Below are 23660 nucleotides of genomic sequence, written 5' to 3'. Positions count from 1 at the left end.
AGAGGGTGCAGACAAACCTACTCCGCCTTAAAGATTAGTTATTTTTAAGATTATTGAGATTTGGATGTTTCAGGTTTTACTCCAGGGTCTTTAAGGAAATGAGCTGAAAGGATCACATGTCTTGCTATCCCTTACAAGTCACCTACTTCAGCTGCAGTGTGTAACCCAAAGTCTATCTTTGTCCCCCGACAGACTGGTGTCCAGACATCTCCCTCTGTCCTCATCTACCTCCGTTTCCTACTACTAGATTTTCTCCTATCTTTTTTTTTTGTCCTTTCCCTCAGCATTTCTGTTCCTGTTTGTCCACAGTTTTGCTATTCCTATCCTATCTCTCATCATGCCTCTGCATTCCAGAAGGAATCACTGTAGCCCAGAAATGGGACTTACTCAGTTTACCCAGGATACTGGGATAACAGAATTTCCATTTGGTGGGATTCACAGAGCCTCAAAAACTGGTCATATCTTTGAAAACTTGTGTATGTGTGGGGGGAAGTCTTAAGAAGATGATTCCTTTCTTTGTGCTTACTCATCTACTCAAAGCAAAGACTTGTGTTCCTGAATATTCCCTAATTGCCTCAGCAATTGCCTCATACAGCTAATCTCTGCGTGTAACATCCTGTCAAAGAAATGTAACACTTTTCATCTTAAATGCTGATCAGACTTACAGGCAGCTCCCTAAGGAATTTGTCTTTGTGGTCACTGTTTCCGCGCTGCAACAGATTATATTTCCTCCATGACTAAGAGCTGCAGAAAGGACCAAAGAAAATTCTTTTAAGAACCAGCTGTTACTAAAAAATATTTTTAAAAGGAACACTGAATTGCTGAATAGTGACCAGCACTGATAACCTTGACTTTCATTGTTGCAAAATACAGTTCACTAGCTGTAACATGTACCTGCACTGGATTACTAAGGATGCATAATATCCACATCTGAAGATGAAGATAAGATAAAAGAGCACATACTTTGGGTTGACTTGACATTTTCCTTTTTTACTTTTGCAGGTGTGAATCAGGTGCAGTGTGCCTGGTAGTAAGTTACCCTAGTTGCTTCACCACGAGCATATCAAGTACATATTTTATTCTTGTAATTTCAAGGCTAAATCAGCAGTTGGGAGAGAGAGGATGTGAGGGTAAAATTATTTTGAATTCATCAGCAGCTGAGCTTGAATGCAGTAGTATAAAAATCTGACAAAATGTGCAGCTCTTGAAGAACAAGCTTATAGATGCCTTGCACTCATTAACTAGCCTGGAGAACTATTGGTTCCTCATTAGTCTGTGCATAAAAAGACAGAATCTCCCTGTCATGATATGAATAATGGCTAAAATCTAACATTTAAAAAAATTGAACCATTGCATGAAATGTATACAGAATCTCTCTCTCTCTCTTTCCTTCTCCCTCTGAGTTTTTAAGTGGACATAGCTTTCGTTAATGCTGAACACCACTGAAAAATAAGACTACCAAAGGAAAATTTCAGTAAGGACTGAAGGCTTCCTATCAAATATGTATTATAAGAGACCAGATCAAACTGACATAACCAGATTCAAGAATACAAAAGATTAAACCTGTGGGATATTTTTTATTGATTAGCACCTATATTTAGACAAAAATGGAGTATATTACCAATTTTAAACCCATTTCAAAAACAATAATCCTAACTAAAGAATCACTCTGAGGTTTCCTGTGTATAAACAGTAAGCCCAGAAGGATCACCAACTTGACCTTCCAATTCCAGTCAGAATATCCAAAGCTGGCAGTAAGAGAAAACAATCCCAAACAACAATCCCAAAGCCTTTTACTTGTAAAATGAGCTTATTTTATCCAGAAATTATTGAGGCACAAATCAAGGACCAAACACTCCCATTTCTATAAAGCCATTTTTGAGAGGAGAGCTCCATTTTAGAGCTCTTTTTGCGCACTGTGAAAAACGTAAGAAGGGAGTCAGCAAATATGCCTGATACAAAAAATATCCTTCTGTCCATTGGGGGGCTTTGCAGACATTAGTTAACAGTGAAGCCCCCTGGACTTCTGCTTCAAAACAACCTTTTATCTGGAAACAATGCAAATAAGAAGGAGAATTATTAGGAGGCAATACATGTGCAAGACACCACTAGATTAACATATTGAGAAAAAAATCCTGACATTCAAGTAGGAGGACAGACCCCAATACAATTTCTTGAGGCTGGGTTGTAGGAGGCTAGGTTTCTCCCTGTCTAGTCACTCAACCAGAACACAACAGTTTCTCGGGGAGACCATACTTGCCATACAAGGAATGGCTTTTCTAGATTTTGTTTCTTTTCCATGCTATTATGCCACTACACAGAAGATATGCCTTTCTCCTACAGAAAACTGAGGCATACACCCTTTTCCCACGCCAAACAAAGATACTGATTCTGAAGGACAATACTGAGAGCAAACATTTTAAATCACTTAAGCTGGCCTCCTATTTGCTGAACTTGCAGAGAGCAAAGTTGTCTGCACAGGTAGATGCATCTGAACAGAATCAAGACCTACCCCAAAAGACAGAAGGCAAATAAACATTTTCAATAAACATGACTGAAGGAATGTTATAAAATGAAGGCAGAAGCAGTGGATGAACTGCTGGTTGGCGACAGGGAAGGCCTGGGCTCAGTTCGCTTTCCCCCCACAAAGCTGTTGTGTACTTTCATGTGAGCTATGCCTATGCAATAACTGGGAAATGTGACTGCAGGATGGGTAGGCATACCTCAGTCAGCTTTTATCTAGCAAGCCATAGTATTAATAGCAATGTGTTTCAGCATAGACTGCAACTATTTAGCAACTAAGGCCGTACAGAGCTGTAAGGAACACCAAATCTATTAACATCAATACCCACACTGATAAGACTGAGATGTAAGTGCTTCTATCGGTATTATAATCTCATCTCTAGCTGTATGATAGCATGCTTTTGGCATTGTCTAAATTAATTTATAGCTCTTTGTAATGGTAGACCTGTGATTCTTGATTGGATCATCTGCACTGGGGAGTTGTGAAAAACAGGGCACAACTCTGGTGTCCACTGGGATTCACCTTCTGATAAAACTGGGAGATGAATGGGACACCACCAGACTCAGGACCTTGGAAGGGTTCCCACACCCACAATTTAAATATGATATGCATATCTGAGTTCTCCATCTGTACATGACAGTGACAAAATTTCTTTGGCTAACAGGGTGTTTTAAGGGAGAAATTAATTAGAGATGTTCAAATACTACCATAGTAGGGATGTCACAGGTAGGGTGGAAGTGATTTAGGARTGACTTCCAAAAATCAATGGGACTTATGCTTCTGAATCAAACAAATGYTATTGAAAACCCTAGCTGGGTTTCCCCACGTGCTATGTATAAAATCCAGACAGTGTTTACACCAAGCACTAAGCACAGTCAAACAGCCAATGTCCAAACTGATTATAAGCAAAGAAACAATTAAAAAAAGCAAATGCCAAAAAAACTGAATCTCCAACATGTGATTTCACCTGGGGATCCTCACAGCATGTACGATTCCACTTTCTGTTGGGTAATCTGATGAAAGCACATTATTACAATAATCTGCTCTACAGATGGCTATTTTATGTTTGTTTTTGAACTATTAAAAAAAAAAACCTTCACAGAAATAGTCTCTCTCCCTGTCTATTAAGAGACAACAAATGCAGCATGCAAGAGTGCACAGTGTTACAAGACTTCCTTCTGGTGCCAGTCTGTCTGAGTTCAGTTTTTATGCATCAAAAACCCTGATGAAATTTTATCTTTTATGAGGTGGTTCCACAGACACTTGTGTATGTATGTTTCTTTGCTGTAAACCTCAGGAGCAGTCTCAGGATGACTATAGTACATGACTCTGCAACAGATAGCCATCAGATCCAGATTTACAAACAAAACCAGTGCTTTTTTTCCCCCAATGTATAGACGCTCATTCTTCCTCCTTTTTAAAATACAGTTGAAGTCACACTACAATTTTTACTATTCTCCTTACGAAAAGCAAACTGTACACCTGAGAACCCTTTATTTTGATAGTGGTTTGTGCAGACTGAACTTCTTAAAGCTAGCAGTAAGAGTTTCCTTTTTTACTGCAGTATCTGCTGTAGTAATTTTGACTTCTGACTAGTAGTAATATAAATTCTTCATTATTATTATTATTATTCATTATTATTATTCATTATTATTGCTCTATTATTAACCCATGCAGGTCTTACTTTATTTCTAAAGTTCAAAGACATCAGGGACAAAGACACACATGTACATCTCATATTGCAATGAACTGTGTTCTCCCTTCAGATGTAAATAATAGGAGGGAGAAAGAATCAGTCCTTCTGAGTCCACCGAAAAGCAATTTTGAAAAAACAATCAAGAAGTCAAAAGCTGTACTCCTTACCTGATCTGGGATGTACAGTGCACCTTGAAAACGTCTTAAATGACAGAGAAGAATTAGAAATAGTTGAAAGTTTGTACTCATCCAACCACAGGGCTCAGGAAATGACCGTGTATTTTGCAACGATTAACTCCTTCCTCACTTCTAATGTCTTCACTTTTCAAGTACAGTAAAAGATCCATCTCATCCTTCCACTGCAGTTTGATAACTAATGCCACACCCTACACATATTTGTGTTTCACACAGAATATGCAGGTAGCCAGAGGAGATGACTTTGATCACCTCCATGGAAGAGAGAATTTGCAGTGTCTTCTGCATAACTGTGACAAAGTACATTTTACTGTTGAATGAAGCTTATATGATGAAGTGTAGAAATGACTAAGTAATGGCTTGAGTACGTAACTCTCATTTTTAGAAGAGGCTTAGAGCAATATGCACAACATGACTTCTGTGCTGTCGTGCTCAACAGAGCAAGGTAAAAGCCAGTTATTTAAAGGAGCAGCATCCATTACAGTCTGGATAGGCAGCTGTAGTACACAGTGTAGAAGATACTTTAATGCCCAGGGGGTCTTTAGGTGAAAGTCTGACATGCTGGATTATCAGGGTCCTCTGTGCATGAAAATCCTTCAGTCCCTAAAAGCCTATTTCCCTTGGCTGGAYATAACAGTTCAACTGAAAGTCTTTTCTGAGCCCAAGCATTATAAGAAATCATTAGCATGAAAGCTAGTAAAGGCTAGTTCTGGACAGCAGCACAGGTGAGACAAAGATTCAGGCTGCCTTGAAGTACAGGCCACCTCCCATACTGAGCCCAAGGCAGGCACCCAGGCTCTCTGTGTAGGCATAGGGGAGAATAAGTAGTTCAAAGCAGATCTCACCTCACCAAAATGGCAGGCTGAGAAAGAAAACACTTAAACAATGCAAACTGAAACACTGAAGACAGATGTGTTTTGCATCCTTCTTTTTTATGATTTAGAAGATGAGTCCTGAACATCAATATGCCCCTTTCCATAGCTCTGAAATCTTTTTGCCTAGGCACCTGTGTGTTTTATTTTAAAATGTGGCAAGCGTCACTCCCTCCATTTGGGATGTTGGTAGAGGAAGAGAGAATAGAAATGTCACCAGTGTGCACTTTTATAAGACAGTTTCATAGCTCAAGTACCCAGCAAGACAGTTGTTCTCAGTTTTGTCTTCTCCTTCAGAAGAGCTAAATTCATATTTTGTGCTGCCCACAAGCGCAATGCCTTAAACTCCAAGCTGCAGGATTTCTCGGAGTGGGAAGGGTCGGGGGAAGGACCAGGATCTCTCCCCTCTCTTGTCTGAGATACTCACAGCTTCTTGCAGACACAGAGAGGGAGGGAAGGCAGATGGCTGGGGACAAGGTTCAGGTTTGAGTGCAGTTCCAAGGACTGACAGTGTCCTAATTAAAACATGCCAAAAATACACAGAAATCACCCAGACAGGGATCTATTCCATCCCTCTTAGTAAAGCTCAACCAGCAAAGCAAGACTTGACGGGTCAGAGAGCCTGTGCTCCAGACACTTTTTCCATGGGAGAGTCATTGTAGGAACTACATAAATGACGCTAGCAACAAGGACCAGAGCTTGGTGTTGTTCAGTCCTTGGTGGATGGCTTCAGTGGTGGGTATCAGAAGTTTCTTTTTAGCAGGTTTCTTGTTAGATTCTTCTTACTTACAGGATATGGTCACTCAGATCTTGGATTCCTCTATGCAGAGTGGTCCAGCTTCAGCAACAGGCCTGGAAAAGGTACATATCCCAACTGTATGCTTAGGGAATTTTCCTGGCAAGTGGAAGTAGTGAGTCTGAACCTATTCAGGGTGAAGTGTTTTTCAGTGTCTGGGCCAGTATTCTAGATTATTGTGCAGAAGGTGGCCACTACCTCTTCTCCCAGCATTGCTCACAGCCACCATGCCTTGTGCTGAGATCAATGCTGTGTCCCTGTTGGACAAGGGATATTTCACAGAATTGCAGAATGGTTGAAGTTGGAAGGGATCTTTGGAGATCATCTAGTCCAAGCCCCCTGCTCAAGCAGGATCACCTACAGCAGGTTGTCCAGGGCCATGTCCAGACAGCTTTTGAATAACTCCAAGGATGGAGACTCCACATCCCCTCTCAGCAACCTGTTCTGGTGCTCAGTCACCCTTACAGTAAAAAAGTTTTTCCTTATATTCAGATGAAACTTCCTGTGTTTCAGTCTGTGCCCATTGCCTGGGCACTTTGCAATTCTTTTTATTGAACTTCATGAGGTTCCTCTCTGTCCATTTCTCCTGTCACTGGGCACCACTGAGAAGAGTCTGACCTCATCCTCTTTACACCCTCCCTTCAGATATTTAAATGCATTGATAAGATCTCCCGGAGCTTTCTCTTCTCCAGGCTGAACAGTACCAGCTCTCTCAGCCTTTCTTAATATGAGAGATGCTCTAGTCCCCTAATATCTTAGTAGCCATTCGCTGGATTCGCTCTCTTGTACTGGGGAGTCCAGATGTGGACCCAGCACTTCAGGTGTGACCTCACCAGGGCTGAGTAGAGGAGAAGGGTCACCTCCTTTGACCTGTTGGCAACGCTCTTCCTCATGCAGCCCAGGATGCCATTGGCCTTTCTTTGCCACGAGGGTGCATTGCTGGCTTATGACCAACTTGTCCACCAGGACCTCCAGGTCCTCTGCAAAGCTGCTTTCCGGAAGGTCAGCCCTGAGCCTGTGCTGGTGCATGGGGTTATTCCTCCCCAGGGGCAGGACTTTGCAATTCTTTTTATTGAGCTTCATGAGGTTCCCCTCTGCCCATTTCTCCAGCTTGTCAAGGTCCCTCTGAAGGATATTTCATGCAGCAGTTTAGATTCCTCCAGACAGACAGACATCTAAAGGTGCTTCCTCCCTTCCCTCCGGACTGATACCTCAGGCCACAGCATGCAAAGCTTCTGAGTGTGTGCAGAGACCTGTGTTTGGGTTATCTGAGACAGGGTTGGCATCATCTCTAGGCATTTACACTGTAGATGTATATACCTGAGCTAATCTTTAAAGGCTCCCTTGAATATAGGTAAAGGAGGGAAACAAACACTTATGAGGTTCTTTACCTGAGAGTCTTCACAGACAGTAAGAGTTCCTTTTGCTATATATAATTTGTTTAATTTTTAACGTAATCAAGATTTTATAAAAACAACAGATAAAATCCTCATCCTCTTGAAGTTAAGAGTTTTTCATTGACTTATGTAGACACTGGAATTTCATCCCAGGGATGTATTTTCAGTAATAATAAATCTCAATGGGTACTCAATCCATGCGACATGGAGGAGCCTGATCTGCGGCTATATGTTTAACCTCATGTTAATTCTTTCACAGTTTACCACAAAAATTATGGGGATACTCATGGTCCTCAGTGTAAACTGATGCTTAGTCACTTTTTTTTGGATGGAGACAAAAACATTCAGGATAGGATTATTTATTTTATTGCCTCATATGCAGAAGTATTGGGGAGTTTTATAGAAAACGTGGTTGCAGGATAGAGATTCAAGTTCTTCTTGCCTTGACTCCTCTCACTTTCACATACAAAAACTGAATCAACTGTCAGTCTTTGTCAGCTGCCAGACTTGCTTCTTGCCATGAGCCTACAGGTAAACAGGAAGGAGTTTCAGTCTCACAACCTCAAAGCATGCAAAAATACTGAATCAGACCTCCTAAAAAATAATGGTTTGCTTCCTAGTTTGTTATTTTTTAATAACAATCTTTTTTCAGCTAAAACATAGCAGGTTAGAAATAGAGTTCTTTGTTTCCAGATTTTGATCTTTAAGGTTACACACATTTCAAGTTTTAAAACTTTCATTCGCTGCTGTTCTTAAAAAATTCCCCAGCCTCCCCTAGATCTGGGGAAAGAAACTTTCAGAAAAGAATAGTCACCATTTACTTTTGGTAAAAATATGAAACTTTGACAATCCTTGAATTTTTGACAATTTCTGACAATCCTTGAATCCTGTGAATTTTTATAGATGTGTTCTTTGGGCAAAGCTCTGACGCTCTGGAAGTCTATAGTCAGCTTCTTACTGACCTCAGGGGGTCAAGAGTTCATCTTACAAGTCCTCCTTTAGAGCAATGTGAAGCAGTTGATTAGTATTTAGGTTCCTTCTTCCGTTGGTATGAATCTGAACTTTGACTATTTTCTCTTGGGAGATAAGGCTGTGATTTTTGTTAGTGTAAATCTGCACCAACCCTGTGGGTGACCTGAATGTGCTTCTGTTTGTCTCTTGATGCCCAGAGGAAGGAGACTGTGGAAGAGGATCTGACTTACACAAAGCACTGAGAGTTTCCTTGGCTCCACATCAAGACATACCAATCTCTTGGACAAAAATAGAGAAAAAGGAAATGGTCTTGTGGAGCTGCAGTAAAGCAAAATTTGGTTACTTATTAATAGCAATGTTATTCCCAGAGGAGCAAATACAATCTTCTCTTCTTCAACTGAGGAGGGTCCTGGGGTAATGAGCAACTACAGACTAATTCTCTACCCACTTTGGGTCCCTCTGAGGGACTAAGCCTGGCAGTAGGTGTGGCTTGGCAGTGATGGCCTGSCTGTTGGAGGATATGGCACAATGTTAGCTGTGATATGAAAACAAGGTGAGAAAGGCAATCTGTCACTGCGCTCTTCCTAAAGGGTTTGTGATATCAGCTCTAGTAGCAGGGGATTAGGAGGCAAAGAGAAATTGCACAGGAGGTGTGTGTGTGGAGGGGGGGGAATGTCTGTGAGTGCATAGATATGGGATTGCAGGGATATGGACAACTTTCATGAAAAAGTCCTGTGTTTTGTGAAGAAGGAGATGGGAGGGTAAATCTGTTCTGAAAGAAGAGGTAGCAGGGTGGCATGGAGAAGTGGGAAAAGGTGGTAGGAGGAAGGGAGGCTGAGAGAACAAGTCCTCAAGCTGTGGAAGTAGTGCAAGCAGAAAGGAGAGGAGGAAACAGAGTCTGGTGACATTTGTCACATATCATAGCAGAAGGGAAAGAAAGGAGATGAGTATTCTGGGATACTTCTGCTTCTTTGTCATCTAGCACTTGGAGGTCTTGGGCAGATCTCCAAGACTCAGGCACTTGGTCCATTCTAGGGATGGAGGGAAGTCAGGAAATTAATCAGGAGAAGGAGAAGGAGATCCTCTCCTTCAGCCATCCTGATGTCTCCAAGCTCCTCAACACCTACCTCCAGAACTCAGAACTGAGTTGTGATACCAGCAGTGATTAGGATAAAATATGTTACTTTGACCCTCATCTTCCAGATGCAAAGCACATTTTTGTCCATGCCATTGAGCTGGCTGAGCTCTGATGCCATTACACATCTGATAAAACTCCAGAACTCAGCTATGACTGACCATTCATTTCAAGCGTACCTTGTTCTTTAGGTGATATAAAGAACTGTAGAGCTCTCCAGAAAGAAGATACTCATCTTGACTCTGCAAGTAATAAGCAGAAGATCTTGGCAACTTAATTCTAAAACTAAGTTCAGCATCTTGATATCCTAGGCACATGAAGGTGTGGTATGGTGAATTTAAGGTGGGGGATAAAACCTGCTCAGCACTTCTGCCTTACGTGGGGAGCTATGACATGCTTCCATGAGCAGATCCAACTGCAAGGACTTCATAGAGTCAAGATATTTCAACTGGTAGTTATTCATCTTCAAAGCAGGTTCATGTAATTCTGCCTAAGAGAGAATGAAGGGAAAAAACTCAAAGCCAAAATGATTCATTTCTATGTTTTCAGACTGACACATTTTGATTTCAGTATAGGAAATTTCTGCTGCCTATTTCAGTGGCAAGGGTAATAACATATGATATGAGCCCCCTCTTTGCTTTGTTTGAAACAGGCTTTCCCTTTCTTGGAGAGCATTTCAGTCACTGGACTGCAAAGTGGTTAAGGTCAGGATCTCTCAAACGATATCTGCTCTACCACATCCAGGAAAACTTCCTACTTTTTACATCAAGGTGAATGTCCTGGCTGCATCCCAGGACCAAAATGGCTCAAGACCATGAGGCCCACAAGCTCTCCTTCCCTCCAAGCACACTCACACTTGTCTCTTGATTTCTATGGAGAAGTAATTTGTAAACATTCTCCAAATGAGACTCAAGGCATGCTCTGAAGAGGTGTTCATCTGAGCAATTTACTGTCTGAGCATGAGTTCCTGAGCTGCGTGGAGAGAGAGTGGGAGTGGGTAAGTGAGACTATTGCAAGCAAGAGATGGGAAAATGGCTGAAAAAAGAGAGAGTGGTGATAGATGGCAGAGAGGACTGAGTCTTCTATGAAGTACAAGGAGGAGAGGAAAGCAGGAGATCAGGGAAAAGTGGAAAGAGCTCTATATAGGAGTAGGCAGGGAGAGATAGGTTACAAATCAGGAGTGACAKAAAACCAGGGCTAAGGACGCAGGTCCAAAAGATGCACTGTGGCATGCATCAAAGTGTAAGTCCAGATGCAGAGTTTGTCTCTCCTGATGAGGCTAATCTATGGTGTATAAAATATTAAAATATTCTCCATGTATAATGAACCTGCAGTCTGGTGACTGGTCACTGCCCCTAGGAGGGAAGCAATGCTTGGACTTAGTACTAAGAGGTACCTTAGTTTCTTGCAGGCAAAAGTAAAGCCCAACTTGTGAAGCAGCTGATGCTAAAGCCCAACTTGTGAAGTAGCAAGTTTGACTTCCAGTTGTGTGGCTGATGTTTCACAGTGCCCTTGTCAATTTAGTACTGAATTTTTAGAAAAAAAATCTCCAAATGAAAATATGTATTTGGGCTGAAAATTACATTTTTATTAGCTCAAAATAAAATACACATTTCTTGATTAACTGAAAATTCTAGAAATACCTACCCTTGACCCTCAGTGTGTGTGTATAAATAAATACATATATGTTTTGACTGCTGAGACAACAAATCAATTTTTTGCAGTTTTACGGATGATGCCTTTTTGCTCTGCTTATGAGTGTGCATCCAACGCACCTTGAATATGTGGCCCTGATATGCCAAATTATCATAATATCACAACTGGCTATGTCAGAGACAGCGGATGAAATCTTGCACAAGGTCCTCTCTGACTTCAAGGAGAACACAGTTTTGGCCCATATTTCCTCTTCCTTTTCCCACCAGTGAGGAGGGAAAGAAGACTGTTTCTTGCTCACAAGGGTGTCTGGTAAAACCAAATGCCAGTGCAGCGCTGGAGACAACAGTCTGTACTGCGAGACTCTAACATGAGCTCCTGGAGAAATTYACTCTGGTTAACGGTTCTCCTAGCATCAGCATGACCAGCACAGTCACTCAGGGAATGCCCCCCTCACAGACTGCAATGAAGTAGAGCAATACACAAGCTGGCTGTGAATAAAACCACCTGCACGGCACTAATTGGCTAGAGTCTTAGCTTGAATTGACTCAGCTTCAAGTAAACTAATAACTGCTTTTGAAATCATTTAGAAAATGAGCTGATTGCTGACTGATTGCTGGCCTGAGTAACCCCTACTGGGCAGATTTCAGTTTGATAATCCTGACAGTCACATTTTAGAAGTGACTTCCCTTGCTATCATTGCTGTTTCAGGGTACGATTCTCATATAAGCTGATCTTGTTTACTTTTCCCTGGCAGTGTAAAGCGGCCATTGAATAAGCAAAAAAGGAATAAAACAGAGATCAGAATTTCTTCCTTTGTAGTTAATTATTTGAAGTATTTTTCCACCAATCATATAAAGTCCAATTCTGTTTGTCATTTGTCTTTGTTAAAGGCATATTTAAATTCCAGCCTAAGGACTGGACTCAGGAGAAGCTGAGCATCTCAGATGATATTTCTGTGAGAGGACTGTTGGGAGGAGGCAGGACTGAAACCTTGGTCTATAGAGGTTACTGCAATTTGCAGAGGGAACTCCCCCTCAGAAAGAGACAAGCAGTGTCATCAGGGAGCTCAGCTGACTTGGACTGGGGGAGATATATTCGCTTATTGCAGTTTTCCAGGCACCTGATTGAGTTGGGCCCTCAAGATTGGATGGATGCGATACTCCTTAATGACGTGGCCACATACCCATTTCTCTGAAGCCCTCCCAAAGAGTGGATCTGCCCAAGACACAAATGCTTACAGTTATGCAGTGCAGAAGGCCGTGGGCTGGTCTGGTGGACCCCCTCTACAATCTTATGGTTGAGACAGTTCAGTGTTGCCCCAGAACCGGACTCTGTATTGGTCTTCTGCCACACTGTTCCCGGGAAATGATAGTAAGGCCTCTTCAGCCAAAGGTTTCCCAGGGATGTAATTGTGGGTCTCAATTTCCGGGAGCCTGCCTTGACACCCAGGGACTTACCAACTGAAGTGACCAAAGCCTTGAAGCAAGGCTTTAGTCAAAAGCTGTATTACTAGGGACACATTGGCTCAAGAAAAGCTTCTGATGATGGTCATAAAAAGAGTTTGGTTACCCTAGCCACGGGTTAGGGTAACAACAAGACTTGTTTCCTGCCAGACCTCCACCAGCCCAAACAGTGGAGTGACTGGTAGGCAGACTAGCAGGAAACCAAGGCTTCCTGGCTCCCTGTTCCCAGATTAACCAAGCCCTCGGGTGTATGAAAGGTGATCAAGTGGCTCAGTCTGCCCAGCTTCCTACCTCCCCTGTAGCCAATTGCTCTACCTCTTGGACAAAAGAGGCAAGTAAAATGGCCAGCTCTTGCAAAGGTTGACACACTCGTGGAACCAAAATATTTTGCTGTGGTAAAAACTAAAAGGATTTTAATGTTTGGGGGTTTGTGCTTTGTTTTTTTTTGTTTGTTTGCTTGTTTGTTTTACAACTAAAGTGTTTGAACCGAATATGTTTCGCACATATTTTGAAGTTCTTTTTTTGGTTTTGGTGCTAGCACCTAGAACACGACAAAYTGGAATTTGCAGAGTGGGCGTTTTGGAGTATTGCTTTGCATCAGCTCTGCAGTAGCGAGTGCTGAAAAAAGGGACTGTGGTTGTCTCATACAGAACAATGGGATCCATTTATTTATTTAGTTAKTTATTTATTTATTCTGTCCACTTCTCATTTGTAAAGACCCCGTTATATCATACAGTTATTAAAAAAATATATTCACCCATGTTTGGGAGGAGAGCGGATACTGTAAGTCTTGACTGCCACCAAAAGATCCCTTGAAGTAATGTTTAATTCTGTCCTCAGTAACAGCTGTGCAAGAAATAAGCCTGCCTACTGAACAAGRAGGGAAACAGAAGATGGAATAATTATTGACTGGCAAGTGCCAGCAATTTCATGCACTGAGGCAGGGTGTCTGTCATCCAAGCTTTAAGAGGACTCAGGATTAGGCCCAGAGTTAAACCTGGAAGGTGGGTCAGCCTCTTTTTTACGGTTGTTTTTCAGACATTATGTAACATATCCTATTTGTCAGCTTCTCACTGATTACAAACGGATTACAGGAAGGAAGCACTCCACCCAGTTTCTTAATCTATCATGCACCGTTGCTTATAAGGTGTCACCACTGTCTCAACAGCAAACCATTTTTTTCTTCTTTTTAAGAATAAGAAAAGAGAAAAAAAAAGAGCAGATGATCTTACTGCTTATTAATTATTAACTGTATGGCACACCCAGAAAAGTTTTTGATTTTTCCAGTTGCACAGTTACTAAGAAGTCCGTTCAGCAAGATACAAAAATATTTAGTGTTCATTTTCACAGAAAGGAAACTGAGATAGAAAGAGAGAGGTTAGATGGTGTATATTTCCAAAAGGCACTGTGTTACAGCAGAAATCAGAAATCTAGATCTTGGTTCTATGATACAAACATCAGTCAGTACTTTTAATTTTGTGACTATTCCTGCAGACCATCAGGTAAAAAAGTAAGGTCAAATTCTGTTCCCAGTTCTGCTGATGTAAGAGTAATGCCACTGCAGCTCTTACAGTTATCTCATACTTATAGCCATCTACATGTGACTGCAGCTTTGTTCCTTAACTCTATATTGCTTTTGCTTGCAAAGTTGTGCATGCAAAACTCTCATACTCATGGCAACAGAAGTCCTTAGAGATGCCTCAGGGAAGAACCCCATTCATATGCAGCTCCTGGGAGTGCAGGGAGCCAGCTAAGAAGGACTGCAAGAAGTGCTGTCCGGAAAGGACAGGATGCTGAAGATAACAGGTCAGGGAAAGGACATGGCCGTGATACTGAAATAGGCTTCAACTCTGGAGGGCAGGGACTGAGCAGGCTTCTTTGGGAAACAAGTTCCTGAGCTAACCCTCCACTGGCTTGAGCTGATGGTTGACTTTTTTTGCAGCACATCTGGACTTGCAAGGAGCATCATAGGTAGCGGGGAGGGGACAGAAAGCAAGGAAGGAAGCAGAACCGCTCGGGAAGCCCTTATAGGAGTGCCCGGACAGCTGGGCAAGAAGAGCAGCGCCAGGGGAGCTTGCCATGGCAGGTGTCCTCTTCAGCTGCAGCTTTCCAGAGGAGCAGCAGCCTCACATGCAAACCTGCTGGCTTGGACCCCCAGCAGCTCTCCAGCTGCAGCCCAGCTCGGGCTCCCATGGGGCACAGCCAAGGCCTGCACAGCTGCTTTCACTGTCAGAACACCTTGGCGGTGGAGGGAAACCTAGAACCGAGCTCTGGGCAACAAATGAGGCTTTTTAGGCTGGTGTCTGAAGAGAGGAGAGATGCAAAGCAGAAAATTGACCTTCTGTTGTGCTAAGCTTTGCCATAAATTCAGCCATTCATAAACGGCTGATAAAAGCACTGACACTGTTGAAAACCWTACATACAAGATTTTAACACTGAATGTATCAACAATGCAAATGTTAATTGCAAAGAGGAAACCAAATTTACATAGACAGATTGAACCTAGTCCATGTGTCTTTTTACCATTCTTTTTTTAACTGAAGGCTGTTAACTCTCCTTATTCACTTTTGATCCAGGCAGCAATGAATATTGCTTTCAGTCCAGTTATTTCTCTGCTGCAGGACTGAATGTTTACTGCTTTGTCTTCAGTCATTTCCTGAATAATGCAATAGGAAAGAAGCTTTAGAAGTTCTTTAAACGCAAGAAATGCAGTCCACCAGGGTGTAGGTCCTCTGCACTAATGTATATTTCGCATTTCTAGTTCAGGGTTATTTATATCCTATAATATTTTGATTCCAAGTAACATCAGTTTCTTTCTATTCATGCTGAGCTGCATTTAGTACCAATAATTGTTCCCCAAAGAAGTGCAGTCATGTTCTGGCAGACACTTTTCTGTGGTTTTTGCAATCTGAGCTCTAAAATAGTGGTCTTTTCAGCTCCTAGATAAAACTGTAATGTGCACTTATTCCAGATTAAATATATTTTCAGTTCTGCAGTATGCTTTCTCAGGAAGTTCTTTGCATATTTTGATTTTCATTGTTTGTCTCAGGAATGCATCTGCAGATCTTAATTTGTATCTTTTGTTGAAACTCTTTGCAACAAAATAATAAACAAAGGGATCAAAGAAACAACGGAGACTGTTTAATATCAGTGAAAGCTTATATAACCCTCCAAAAAACTCTTCAACTTGGCAATATAGGCTAATTGGACTACTGTTATCATTATTTTGAGCATATAGCAGGTCACAAAAATCTTATACAAAAAAGTGTGTTTTTTTGTTTTCCCCAAGTTGTGTATGAGGGGAAGTAAGAAGTTTTCAGTACAAAGTTTTTGAATAATTAAGATTCCAATGTTAGTAGAAGGGAAAGAAAGCACAAAAAGACCTGTGAGCCAAAGTAAGCAATGTCTCTTAAGGTAAGTAATATTTCTTAAGGAAAACATAGGTCAGAGGAACACACCAGAGCAAATTGCTATCTGTAGTTCCTGCACTGAAAAATGAGGTATATTTGCATAAGTGGAAGCAAATACTCRAAGTAGCAGCACATCAGTGGAGCAATCCTAAAGGATCTCACATGTTTGCGAGACAGTGACTGAACAGTTCCCAGGTAGTGCTTGAGGCTGCTGCTTGTTGCTTAAAATGGAGCACTGCCGGTTTCTGCAGAACAGGAGAGTCGCAAGGTGACAGAGAACCGGGCCAAAAAGCCAGGTATTTCCTGGAGATGGCAGACAACTTGAAAAGGGAGCCTTGTGCTATATAGCAAATCTCCGACTGTCAGATTGATGGAGAATTTGATGGAGGGCATCCAAGGCAGTGAGCAGCTACAAAGGAATCCTAGGAGACCAAACTGAGAGGAAATTGAACAAGTAGGAGACAGGCAAGCTAGTCTGTAGCATTTGTTCTTGAGTGTCCCCACTGTTTTGTTAGTTAACCTGCCATGGTGGTAGGGTGGATTTGGTGATCTTGTCTGAAATTACTCTTCTAGATAAGAGTAGAAGCTTCTATCACTTTTTTTAAGAAAGAAAGAATTTTGAATGTGTCAAGAGTAAACTGTTTTAATTTTTTTTTATGTATATATATTTGGGTTATTTTAAAGAGCAAGTTACTCTACATATCAGAAACCTTTTGATGTGTTTATTTTTATCTCAGAAAATATAAAGCATTTTGATCCAAAACCCAAAATTGTAGCTATTTTCTGCAGTGTTTAGTATGGATATTTTCCAGTTGCAATAGCAATTCAGGCATTTGTACATACTACACTAAGAATGGATGCTCCATCTTAGGTACTCTTAGCAGCTTTTTCACCAAACAAACGTTTACATTAATGAATGCTTTTACCCCCATTCAATTATTATTCCTTTCTCTTCTCCCAGTTCCATCTTCTCTTGTCTCCCCTGGATTCAAGCCAGTGCTTGCTAAAGGGACTCCAGTTAGAAAGTGCTTTATATGTTTGGATTACTTACATTTAGTAGGATTTAAAGTTATACTTTTTCAGAAAATGGCATATTTTTCTGATTGGGGGTAAAACCTTGTTGCTTAGGCAGAAAGGGGAGTTGTGTATGGTCTTCAGCAGGCCTGGTTTGCATTACCAGATACCCATGCTGCAAGCAGTGCTGCCGAGTGCCTCTTCCAACCCATCACACCTGTGACCAAAGCGTGAGCAGCTTTGCAGCTTGTGAGAGGGGAACCGTGGAGGGGGGAAATAGGTACCCCCAGGAAGAGTGTATTCTGGGGTTAATGTCCTGGTGGGGAAAAAATTGGTGATAAAGCTGCTAGGTATATTTTTGCAGCACCTGCCTTGTTTTATACTGTAGGTGTCATCCTCAAGACCAGAGGTGGACAACCAGCATAAAGACAATCTTTTCTTTCCAGCCTCCCAGCCTAACACCAGTGYCTTGTTTACAGAGTGCAGCTCTGCCTCACCGATCCCTGTTACCAGCACAAGGTTGGGGGCAGCAACTACTTGCTGCCACTCCACAGATTGCCACCAGTGACAACAGCGGAGGAGGGGTGGAAGGAACCGGGCGGCTGAAATGCACCTTCCCTGAGTAAAAGCAGTTAATGTCCTACTCTTCCTCCCTGGATTTTGCCCCTAAGACTAACGTGGCATTTCCCTTCTTTTCTCCATCCCCACCCAAAATGACCCATTCACCACCTCAGAAAATCTAATTTTGCATCTGCCACTCCTCCCACTATTGCAAAATTAATACGGCATGAAGTGTGACTAAGCCCGATGAAAGGAATTGAGACACTATACCTAACAGTGCCTCCTGGTGACTTTTGCAATAACATGAAGCTCCTGAAGTGAAAAACAGTTTTTCTCAATTTGTTGAAGAGTACTGGAATTTTTCTACAGGCCATATGCTGTTACACACAAATATTATAGCCCTGATGACAGCAAGGAAATGCCAGCTTGAACCCATTTCTCCTTCTACTGAAGTGAATGGAGACGGTTCTTGAGGAGGGCTCATAGCTCTCATAGCTCTCACTATACTGCATTAAAATACATCCATGAGTGAGCAAATGAATGTGAAGATGTTTGGGGGAAGGCCCTGGTAAAATTTGGTATCTCTAATGGAAACAGTGAAAATAAAAATAATTATCCCAGCTGAGGTAGCCCACCTGCTGGATATTTATGAGCTGCTTCTTTTCGCACATGACTTGGACTCCTTTAGAAAAACTGGACCCAGTGGTAGAGAAAAAACAAGGCTCAGTAGGATAAGCCTGTTCTGCTGACAGTGAGTAAAAATTCTGTCACAAGCATTTGCAACAGTGTTTTCCTTTGTCCTCACTGACCAATTCAGCATTGAACAAGTTCCTAGGAAACATCTGGTAGCTAAATAAGAAGGATTTTTTTTTTCAAGATTCATCTGGAGGAATTCTGTTTCCTATTTATCCTGGCAGTGTGACTTTCTGAAAAGATACCACTAGGGCCTGAAGCCAACTATTCTCTGTGTTCGATTTCTTCTTTCCCTCTAGTGTTGAAATGTCTTTAACCCTGGCTTTAAAACCTTGATGAGAAGTTTAAGGACTTTGATTTTGAACTCACAGTGGCAGCTAGATAGCAGGTAGATTTTCAAGTCTCTGAGCATATCTAAGCCTCCAGAAGATCAAAATGTTTTTGTTTCCCCTATTCCCACGGTATGAACAAATTTGTACTGGATTTCTTATCCTACATATTTTTCCTGCTCCACCTCAGATATGGAAGATATTATTCACTTTCCTTGTTGACTTCCCCACACACAGGCGAAGGGTAACCTCACCTTTTATTAAAATACAGTGATCTGTTTGTAATTTTTAGTTCTAGATACATAGCTGCAAATGTGAGAGGCTCAGTCTTTAATGACTCTGTGGCTGGAAATTATAAGAGATACTTCCTGTAGGTTTTAGCTGCACATATTGTTTTTCATAACAATGGGGAAAAATGAAATGTGCTTTCTATATCAACAATTTTATGACACACTCAGTTTGCATTCCCTAATGGGGAACCATTAGGGAATACCAAAATGTATAAATGAGAAAGGATTTAAGCAAACATAAGGCTAGTATGTCAGTAATTGGAGTTCATTCAGCTACACTGAGTGCATTTAATTTTATTTCCTTATTAGGCTGATTTCCTTCACACACACATAGAAACCTGGATTTACACCACATATGAAGGCGTGCACTCTCATGAGCAAGAGACCCCACAAACCTTTCTCTCCCATGCAGCCAGATTCTCCTTCCCTGCAGAGGTCCCAGCCTCCTCCCTGCTTCCCAGAAGAGCTGTGCTGTCCCTTCGCTGACAGCAACAGCTGGCACTAAAAGCAACCTCCTGCTCCTGCCAAAACTGGACAACTGCTTTCCCAAGGGAGAGAAGCAGCAGGAGGGACAGCCAATGCGGCTGCTATTAAAGCGCCAGTAAAGCCCCTCTGTAGTTGTAATTTATGCCAGGTCGGCTTCAGGATAATGAAGTTTGCTGATTTCAAGACCTTTATTCCTTATCCCCCATCTCCCCAACTGCTTTCCCTGCAACAGTCTCTGGATAGATGCAGTGGAGAATTCAGTTCTATGAAATGTATTTTCAAAATGCTGCAGTTCAAGTACTGTCCCATTGAACCAATGCAAAACCAAAGCATGCAGCTTCAAGTTAGATGAGATTGTGACTTGAGGAGCGTGAGAGGTCTTTAAGGACCTATCTGGTCGATACTTTGACTGGCAGACATGTCAAAAACCAGGGAGCTTTGATCACCAGCAGGGACTTCCATATTTACTGGACAAAGCTCAAATATAGGCTAACACTGAACTGCTGTGCTGGAGGAACTGTAATCAGAAACATTTCCTTCAGCTTCATCTTCACTACAGCAGTCACTTGACTCAGATTTGGCTACAAAACAGTCAGATTAGCAACTGAGAATCTCTCTTAGTCTCAGCTATAGCTTGTAGCTACTTCATCGTTGTAYTGTTAGCTAAAATGTCATTTCCTTTTGACCTTTGTATTCCCTGCTGGGCCAGATAAGGTTGAGTTTAAAGCTCAAGCACTAATCAGCTGCCATTGGACAGCTTTAAGGACAAGGGTCACAACAGCTGTATAAAAGTTGTCTAACCTAGTTGGCGAGATTTCTGCATAGTAATTGAAGAGAGAGGCATCATCAGGAGGGCAGCTTATCCCATCTGTCTGAGATAACTGTGCTGGGATAAAATGCCCATCTCTCCCCAGCTACCAAAATTAGCTTGGGCACCTACAATTCAGATGGTTTAAATAACATGAGGTGAATCCTATCCTATGTGACTTACTCCAAAATGGCAAGTCTTAACTCACCGGTATTTTAACGAGTTAAACTCATTACCTACTCAGTTAAACTCATTACTGCCATTGCTGAGCATATATTTGGCATGTAGCTTCCCAAAACTGTCCTTGTCTTCTTATCTAGAGGCATACYCAATGTAGGAAAACAAACTACTTTACAGTGAAGCTTAGATGATATCTGGTAAGAGATGAAGTATAAAGTGATTAAGTTTTCTCCTCCCCCCCCCCCCCCCATATCTCAGAAAGAGATATAACTATTTCTTTTCTGCAGGTGTACAGGTTAGAACTGAGAACACGATTCTGAGTTAGTACTACTTGCTGCAACTGATACTCTAGCAGATTAAGGGTAGGATATTGTTAGCTATACATACAAATCTTTCAAATTAAACATAGCAGAATTAGACCATCAATAGAATAACATGGTACCAGAAAGTAACACTGTATTTTATTCCTTAACACTTTTATGTGAAGGTACYACTGCCAGTCTCAAGCATCTAGAAATCCTAAATGTGGCAAATACTAACAGATTTTGAAAATCATGAGACTATTGTTTCTTACACACTTGTTTTCTGGGTTGTCAGTCACTAAGATTCATATCTTCAAACTTTTTTATGCAACTATGGGGATGAGAAATATTCTTTTAGAGCAAAAAAAGGGGAAGAAGAAAATTGAAATTGTAATTAAAAATTTAATTTAATTTAAAAAAAGGATCTGAGGTGGTCTGAAGTTGAACTTAAATCAGTTCCTTTTATTCATGAAAAATTTCTCTGTAGGGAAAAGACTCATCCAGAATCATTAGCTATTTAAATATGAGCAGGCGCAAGAATACCAGGCAGCTACACTGATACAGAAGTCATACTGTTGGTGCAGGATGTATATGAATCCTTCTCTGAAACATATTGTTGCAGCTGCAGCATGGAGATATAGGCCACTAGCTAAATGCTTCCATATCAACAGGAAAAGCCCAAAGGAAGGTGAGCATTTATTAAACATAAAATGACATTTTAAAAAATAGGTTGGAAGGTCAAACTTATAGAAACTGGGAAATAACAGCATTAAAACCACCATCCCTCTGCACAAACACAGTGAGAAAGTTTGCTTTTAAACTACATAACGATATTCTGCTTTTTCCCTCATGCATCTACCTCAGTCAGTGGCTAATGCTAAGCTCCCTTAGCTTCACTTGACTATAAGGTGCAAAGAACCACTAATGCCAATCATCTATGCAAGAACACAAGTTTTATTTACACTGCTTACTGATGTAGGAACCTCAAAATGTGTTCATGCACTCTCAGTCCCACAATCTTGTTGTTGTTGTTGTTGTTGTTGTATCTGCATGTTAGCCTGGCTGCAGTTCTGGCTCAGTATCTACGGAAAACCAGACTCAAACATTTGCAAAGGGATGAGCCTGGAGTATGTTTGACCTCACATGTGTCCTGTCCTTCTGAAACCCAGGGAAGAGAGAGGTTCTGGGCTAAAAGCTTGGGACTCTCAGGGACTCAGCTACGCCCATGCCTGACCAAGGGCTGGTGTGTAAATAACCTCTGTGGGGAGTAGATCTGGGCTTGAGCACAAGTCCCAGTACAGGCAAAATGCGAAAACTTGTGCAGGAATTTATCAACATCCTTGTAGGATTTGGAAGCTGGAGTGATCTGTAGCTACCCACCAGATGGTGCCATGCAAGCACAGCATTATCATCAATGGTTTATAGTAATACCTTGAGCAAATACCTTGTGACCGTCCAGCCTCTGTAGAAACCTGAGCAACTCCAGATATAAGCACTCTTTTTTGTAATAGCAGAAATTAACCCTGGGAGATAATTCTTGCAATTGTTTTGCTACATTGCTCTTTAGAGCTGTATTCTAATTTTCAAGAAACAACATGAAGAAGATGAACAAGAAGGAAAGAACAAAAAGGAGAGTATTAATATAATTCATACATTTTTGATGTTCTCTCTCTCTCTCGACTTTTCTCTTCTTCAGTGCTGAAGAGCATGTATTCAGTCTTGAGATAAAAGTTTCAGTTGATATTTCACTGTTGAAAAGATTATACTCATCAGCAATGAGCAGGAAAACTGGTGTTACAGCAGTGAAAAAGTTTCGGGTTTTGGTCATCAGACACAAGGACTGACAGCACATACCCTGAGACGGAGTTACATATAACTCCTATCCTAGAGTGGGACATGCGCTCTGATATCCAGTAATATTCTCTTTCTTCCATTTGTTCTCACAACTACTTTTACTAGCATACTTTTCCTCCCACAATATCTTGAACAATCTTTTTTTAAACAATAAGAAACTGAAAAGAAGGTTATTGCCATTCCTTGGCCTTCTGTCTCCTTCCTGTACTGCCTGAGAAGGTCAGTTTACTCATCTATACCGAGCATTTGACTTCCTTTTGCTCCTTTTCCATTTGACTCATCCCTGCCAAGATATCTAATTTGTCTAACTTTTCTCTTCTGCATGGAGCTCATCTGCAGGGTTGAGAAGCTACGAGCAGCCAGAAAACACAGCACTTTGGGAAGCAGGAGATAAATAGTGCAGTATAGGGAGAAAGTGGGGAAGGATTCTCCATACATCTTGCTTTTTTTGTTTTGGGGTTTTCTTTTTTTTGGTTGTTTGGCAGTTTTTCTTAATGTAAGTGAGAGGGAGAGAGCTGGGAAACCATTGTTGAATCCTGATGGTTTTGCTCAGACAGCCTTAAAAAAAACATTCAAAAAGCTTTAAAAAAAAAATGAAAAACGTTAAAGCCCGACCATTGCTGGCCCACAACATAATTATCAAAGTTCGGTACTGTCCAATGAATAACTTAAAAATGAGCTACAAAATACTGCGTAGAAATACTACTAGGAACCAGTTCTCATGCAAGGTAATGGGGATGACACTAATATAGCCATTTCAAAGTAGGATCCTAAAATGCCCAGTTAAGCAAGATATTAAAGAACCAAAGCCCCATGAGAGTCCTGTCCTCTGTATTAGCAATAAATTTCTTTCAACAAGAGGAATCTGAGGGAGAGAGAGGAGGACTGGATTTTTGGAGGACTGGAAGGAGGGACTATGGAGCAGGAGGGAGTCTGTGGTTAAGGATATGTTCCTTGCCTCCAAAAAGATGGTGAAGGGTTACAGAGCTTCCAGATGTTGGAAGCAAAACAGCTGTGCCTGCCTCAGA

General features: G+C 41.4%; 1 protein-coding gene across 1 annotated transcript in view; it reads right to left on the bottom strand.

Moving 5' to 3' along the window:
• The window catches only part of P2RY8 (P2Y receptor family member 8), a 35368-nt gene extending 30913 nt beyond the window's left edge, over positions 1–4455 (bottom strand). Inside the window, exon 1 of the mRNA XM_026054973.1 lies at positions 4388–4455. The gene's annotated coding sequence lies outside the window, so the exon portion shown is untranslated. The remainder of the gene's footprint in view (positions 1–4387) is intronic.
• Between the last annotated feature and the right edge of the window lie 19205 nt (positions 4456–23660).

Source organism: Apteryx rowi, unplaced genomic scaffold (assembly GCF_003343035.1).
Source record: "Apteryx rowi isolate R43461 unplaced genomic scaffold, aptRow1 scaffold_979, whole genome shotgun sequence".
Taxonomy (NCBI): domain Eukaryota; kingdom Metazoa; phylum Chordata; class Aves; order Apterygiformes; family Apterygidae; genus Apteryx; species Apteryx rowi.
This window is presented reverse-complemented; position numbering and strand designations above follow the sequence as displayed.